The following is a 7,481-nucleotide window of genomic DNA, read 5'->3' as shown; positions in this document are numbered from 1 at the left end:
TTGTTTGGCGATGAATTCTATACAAAGCTACGTGGGGTGGCCATGGGGTCCAATATGGCCCCCACATACGCGAATATTGTAATGTCGGTCCTTGAGGGGGAGTTCGTCTATGTGTCCCACCACTTTGACAAAGTTTTGAGGTGGTGGCGATACATAGACGATATCTTCCTCATTTGGACCGGCACTACTCAGGAGTTGAACGACTTCCATCAATTCCTTAATGAAGTTGATGACAATATCAAGTTCACCATGGTAGCATCCAAGACTAATATCCAATTTTTGGATGTTTTAGTGAGTTTAGAATCTGGGAAACTTTCCACCGACCTCTACACAAAGAGCACGGATAGGAATAACCTCCTTAGATTTGAGAGTAACCACCCCAAAGCCATGATACGATCACTCCCATTCAGCCAATTCTTGAGAGCCAAAAGGATTACGAGTGAAACCACATCTCTTGAAAAAAATTTCTCCAATATGGAGAAAAAATTTAAAGCCCGCGGGTACCCGCATAAAATCATAGAATACAACAAACAAAAAGCAAGGAACAGAGATCGCAATTCCCTGTTAAAACCTAAAAGGGATCGAGATAGCACAAAGAGGTTACCCTTTATCTCTACCTATAATGATTTGAGCCCACAAGTAGCCAATATAGTTAAGAAACATTGGCCAATACTTGACAAATGTTCGGTCACCATTCCTGAATTTTCTAGACCACCCCTTTTCTCCTATAGGAGATCTAGGAATTGAAAGGACAGACTAGTTAGAGCGGATGTTGGATCCCTAAAAAAATCGACTCAGTCTGGTCTATGGGGGATGACACGCAAGGGTAGTTTTCCCTGCCGATCCTGTGTGAATTGCTCCCACATGCTGAAGGGGGAGACCTTTGACCACAATGGTGAAACCTTCCGAATTAGGCATTACTTAAACTGCAACAGTGACCATGTCATATATTTACTTAAGTGCCCTTGTGGCAAGGCATATGTTGGAGAAACAACATTGGTGTTTAAAATCCGTTTTACCCAACACAGGTACACCATTAGAAAAGCCAAACAAGACCTTCCAGTCTCTAAACATTTCTTTGACTGTGGACACACTGAAACACAACTTAAGTTTACACTTATTGATCACGTACCTGCATTACGACGTGGGGGCAACAGGGAGAAACTCTTGCGTAAAAAAGAATTACAATGGATATATAGGCTGAATACTCTGAGACCACATGGTTTGAATGTGGACTTTAACCTGGGATCCATTATGTGAATATATCCTCCGCCTTGTGGTGCCTATGTTTCCCTCCTCTGAATGACTTTGCTATTTGCATATTCAAAAAACTTTTCTTCTTTATGTGATTTTAATACTTTTATCTTTTATCTTCTAGATCATTGTCACATTATATGCACTGTCACTTGCACTCGAAGAATTGATTCATACACTGACGTCTCCTTTGGGCCATTTCGTGGATTCTGCATTATGTACATCTGAATCGGCACTGGGTCATTTGTATGTGGGGTATTCACTGTGTATGGGACCGATATGTCACCAACATTGCGGGCCTTTCCTGCACGGTGTAGGTGCCCGACCCCAATTTTTTGGGTTCATGTGCACCACACACACCTATGCGTGGGTTCTGACATTAGCCGGCATTTATGCCAAGCTCTTTTGCCAGTCCGGCCCGTGATGGGTGACGTGGTCTCTTAATGTATATATATATATATATCACCACACACTTGTGTCTATAAGACTTTTCTAATTGATACATTCTAATTTCACTGACCCGTTATTGCCAGTCGTTTAATAGTACACAGAAGTTGCGATTCCCTTACCCAAGATGGCCACCGTTCACTCTATTCTTCTCTCTACACATGCGTCTGTTTTGACTTCCGGTCATGCGCAGTAGAGATATGTAGACGCGATCAGGCGCTGGATCGCCACTGTACACACATGGAGACGCCGGACACCGGTAATCAGTCGCACATGACTCCTTTTATACACAGTACACGATGTGATATGTATATGATATTTATTAATTATGCACTGACACTTTATATCACTGCTGCTATCTTAACAATACTGTATTTGCATATTCGTTTATGATGTCACTTTGTGAACCCTCCCACCAAGGGGGTATATAAGTTTGCTCTTTTGTATGCACACATTGCTTGAAAAAGGTGATACACACCGAAACGTCGCCGGTTTTGGAATAAACCCTTCCGTTTTTCCATTTATTTTTTGGAGTTCTGCCTCATTTTTTGGGATTTGTTTACAGAGTAGCTACCTACTGGAGGCATTACACAGAATAGTTTTTTTTTATCTAGAGTAGATTGAATTTGCATACTCCAAGTGTGACTGGTTATCTCCACAATGTATTATGAGTATGTGATCCGCTATGGTGTAACTGCTCAACTTCTCAAGATCGGGGGAGCAACATGATCAGGGTTTTGTCAAGCACAGCACCTTTTATACTCCATTGTTGCTTAGCCCAAATCAAATCATAGTGAGCTGTAACGCTCAATGGAGAAGCATAAAGTGGACACATAAATCATATAAACATTGGGCTTGTCTTTACTTAATTAGAGGCTGAATTTAAAGAACATAAAGAGTTGTATGAAAGACAGTGACCCTAAGTATATAACCTATTTTTTATATGGTTAACCCCTTAACGCTCTGCGCCGTAGCTCTACGGCGCAGAGGTATAAGGGCTGTATGAAGAGGGCTCACGGGCTGAGTCCTCTTCATACAGAGGTGGGGGTTTTTGCATATTGCACAAAACCCCCACCGCTAATAACCGCGGTCGGTGCTTGCACCGATCGCGGCTATTAACCCTCTAAACGCCGCCCGCAAAGTCGCGGGCGGCGTTTAAAAGACGGCGGCGCGTGGGCGCCGCCATCTTTTTTTCGATCGCCACGCCCCCGAACGTCATCGGGGGGCGGCGATCGGTTGCTATGGTAGCCTCGTGTCTTCTTTTGACACGAGGCTATCTGGCAGCTGCAGATTCGTTACAATGAGCCAGTGGCTCATTGTAATGAATGTGCTGCAAAAATGCCATATATTGCAATACAGAAGTATTGCAGTATATGGTAGGAGCGATCTGACTATCTAGGGTTAATGTACCCTAGATGGTCTAAAAGATAGTGAAAAAAAAAATAAAAAAAAAAGTTTAAAAAATAAAAAAAATTAATAAAATATTAAAAGTTCAAATCACCCCCCTTTCCCTAGAACGGATATAAAACATAATAAACAGTAAAAATCACAAACATATTAGGTATCACCGCGTCCCAAAATGCCCGATCTATCAAAATATAAAAACGGTTATGGCCGGCGGTGACCTCCGAGGCGGGAAATGGCGCCCAAATGTCCGAAATGCGACTTTTACACCTTTTTACATAACATAAAAAATGAAATAAAAAATGATCAAAATGTCGCACAGACCTCAAAATGGTAGCAATGAAAACGTCGCCTCATTTCGCAAAAAATGACCCCTCCCCCAGCTCCGTGCGCCAAAGTATGAAAAAGTTATTAGCGTCAGAAGATGGCAAAAAATTTTTTTTCTTTTTTGTACACATTCGTTTAATTTTTTAAAATGTATTAAAACACAATAAAACCTATATAAATTTGGTATCACCGCGATCGCACCGAACCAAAGAATAAAGTAGGCGTATTATTTGGAGCGAAGAGTGAAAGTCGTAAAAACTGAGCCCACAAGAACGTGACGCACGTGCGGTTTTTTTTCAATTTTTCCACATTTGGAATTTTTTTTCAGCTTCGCAGTACACGGCATGTTAAAATAAATAACATTACGGGAAAGTAAAATTTGTTACGCACAAAATAAGCCCTCACACAGGTCTGTACACGGAAAAATGAAAAAGTTATGGATTTTTGAAGTTGGAGAGCGAGAAATGAGCCGGAAAACCCTCCGTCCTTAAGGGGTTAAAATGCAGCAACCTTGGATTTGTGTGACCCCATTTACATAGCTTGAGATGAGAGTGATATAGAGATATTTAGTTTCATAACAGGAGTCATAGCCAAGAACACATTGTATATATTCAGTGTTCTTACAACGAGTGGTTAACACATTTGTACCAATATATATGTTCAAATAGGCCATTACTACATTATGAATGTCATTAACTATTGATATTCCCATGGCAATTGCCACTTGAATGTTGGTTCAATATTTTTTCCTTTCCTTGCAGTTCTCATATTCCCTTTATCCACTCGTTCACTTATATTTAATGGGATGTCAATTTATGAGTAAAGTTGTGCTCACCCATATATGCTATAGTCATGGTGCTGATAACATCTTCATATAAAAATGTTGGAATAACACTGATCATTGGTATATGGTTTTGGTCTGAATTCTATTAAAGGGTTTGCCCACAAAAGAAAATTCTGAAATTTCAATCCCCTAGTGATCTTTACACAAAAAAAGATAATTTTTTACCCCTTACTTTACAATTTTACGTAGTTTTATTGCTGTTTAGCTCCTATCATTCAATGATGGTCAGTGTAAAAATGTCTAACCAGACACTTCATGATTTCTCTGTGCTGTGTGAGATACTCTGTGCTGACAATGTGCTTAGCTTATCAGGGTAATAGGTTTATCCAGGGGCATAACTTGAGGGGGTGCAGAGGTTGCAGTCACACCAGGGCCCAAGAGGTTTAGGGGGCCCTTATGGTGTCACTTTCTCATATGAGAAGACTATTACTATAAACCATACATTATAGTCGGGGCCTGGCACAGACTTTGCACTGGGGCCCATCAGCTTCTAGTTACAACACTGGGTTTATCTACACTTTCATTTAACGGGGTTCTCTGGAGGTGGAAAAACATGGCTGCAGTCTTCCAAAAACAGCACCTCACCTGACCATGGGTAGTGTGTGGTATTGCAACTAAGCTCCATTCATTTCTATACAGCTGAGCTGCAGTACTGGCAGTAACCATGGTCAGATGTGGTGCTGTTTTTGGAAGACTGCAGCCATGTTTTTCAACCTCCTGAGAACCCCTTTAACTTCAGAACATTGTACTAGTATCTGACACATAGAAAGAAAGATGAGACAGATCAGAGATGAAAGATGTTGAGATCCACGAGATGCATATTACACATGAGATTCTCAGCCTCCCTCCCCCTCCACTGGATAAAGATCTTATTTCTCTGCAGCTTTTAGCTTTACTCTCCTCACTATGTTGTTGTTTGCCGGCAGGAAGTATATGTGTGAGCTCTTCCTGGAATGCAAGTGTGGGGGCTGGAGTACAGAGAACATCTCAGTACAGAGTCAGACAGGAGAACAATATGTCCTTCCGACCCTAAACTCAGAAGATCCAGGGTCGGGTCCGGGGGAAACCAACATTGTGTATACCAGGACTGATAGAGAAAGGTTGGAATTATATCTGTGAAATGCTGTACTTTTGTTAATAACATTGAATTAGAGAATGTTTTATTTTGTTATGCCGAGTACATGTAAGAAACTTGTCTTCGTGGGAATATCCTTATAATAATTGTTGACCTGAAAACCATTTGGATAATTTTGCTTTTCTTTCATAATATTTTTTGAATCATTTAGATGACTGCTGTTCAACAACAGATGCAGAATTCTGTACTTTCAACCCATCGAATGGCTTATTCAAAGAGGTAAAGTTAACATCAAATTCAACACAAAAATTGTTGGGTTGAGTGTGTTTAGCATCCTGCCACTTCTAATTTTATAATATGTGCATGGTTTTAGCTTTGTTGTGAGCATTCTGGAATAAAATTTTTTCAATTAAATTACAATGTTGACCTGCACTACAAGGGACATTTATTATTTTCAGCGCTATGTGTTGTTTTAGCTGTGTTTTGCAGTGTGATTTTATATTGTGATGCATGTCATTAATGTATTTGGCGCCATGTAAGATGAACATATAAGCATCAGAAATGACATTCCACATTTAGGAAGGGGTTAAGAAGTTGGTAGACTATAGGGCTCATTTACTAAGGGTTTGCGGAGCGCATTTTCGTTGGGTTTGCGCCGCATTTAACAGGGGATTTTGGCGCACGCGAACAGATTTTGGTGCATAGGCGCCGGCTTGCACGCAACACAAATCGGGGGGCGTGGCCATCGGACAACCCAACGGATTTGAACTACGCTTGGGATTTAACGTTTAGAATTGTGTCACAAGACAGGCACTTACAGGCACCGGGAAGAAGAAGGTTAACTCTGGTGGACCTCAACGGGGAATCGACGGATGCAGGAACTCGGGCGTGCAAGCTTAGTGAATCTCATTGGACTTCATCTTTGTCGGACCATCCGAATCGGGGATGGCGACAGGACCAGGTAAGTAAATTTGCCCCTATTTGTTGGTCTGATTATGCAGAAATAAGGTGTTGGCAAACTAAAAGTGCAGGAAAAGTGCTGTACACAAACTGAGTTACAAAAAAAAAAGTTATGAGTGTTCAAAAACTTAGATTTTTTGATATGAGTGAGCTCTTTGACGTCTGTCGAGTGCACTTTTTTGACTTTGAGGTATCATTTCTGTTGTCGAGAACTGGACTGTATTTTCAGCTCTACAAATACACAACAATTACCTACTGGTTTTAGCAGCAGCAGACAAAATAGGGTCTTATTAAGTTTATGATCTCTAAGAAAGCCCAGGTCTTTCTCTACAAGTGGCTTTAGCAATTTACCCTAGGGCACATATTGAATAAAGAGTTTTGAAAATACAAATCCAATTGTTGAAGTTGACTCTTTTCAGTACTTCAACAATATTGAATTACTACCATAATAGTCATATAGTTGTTGCAGTTTTTTTATACAATAAATTCCCAAATGCACCAGAGCTGCAATCCACCAGGATCATCCCCCTGTCTATATTCATTTATGGCAGAATTAATACTGAAAACTCTGCAAGGTCAGTGGTTTCCCATGCTTTCTCCAAACATTTTTGTCAGTGTTTTTTTACCTTGCTGCGCCTGTTGTGCCTTATTTATAAAGTGTCATAGCCACAATATTTGTCCTTTTCCAATACTCACACTTTTTTTGGTGAAGTGGGGCGCATAATTTGGGAGCATCTTTAAAATCCCAATACTTTTCCTTATAATATTCTAAAAATAATATCAATAACATGGTAAGGCTTATCACAAGCCCCAGCAGTCACCTGTCATTAGAGATGAGTGGACTTAAACTTCCAAATCGGGTTTGAGGTAAGAGTGTACCCTGCACGACCTGGACGTATCAGCCAAAGAGACACCGATGACCAACCTGGTAAATTAATGCCCCTAGCAACTAGCCAGGGCTATGATTGGTCATAGGTTTCTCCTTGGCCAATCATAGCCATTGGTAGGGGCATAAGTTTGCCAGATTGGTTGTCCATTCCGCTGTCGACCTGGTGATATGTACGGGTTGTGTGGGCGCACCCAAACTCTGATCCTGAAGAGGAAGTTCGGGTCCGCTCATCTCTAACTGTCATATATGTATGTCATCGCTAAAGCCAGTGATTTCCTCCC

This window comes from Engystomops pustulosus, chromosome 10, assembly GCF_040894005.1.
Source record: "Engystomops pustulosus chromosome 10, aEngPut4.maternal, whole genome shotgun sequence".
Lineage (NCBI taxonomy): Eukaryota > Metazoa > Chordata > Amphibia > Anura > Leptodactylidae > Engystomops > Engystomops pustulosus.
Note: the sequence above shows the minus strand (reverse complement) of the source record.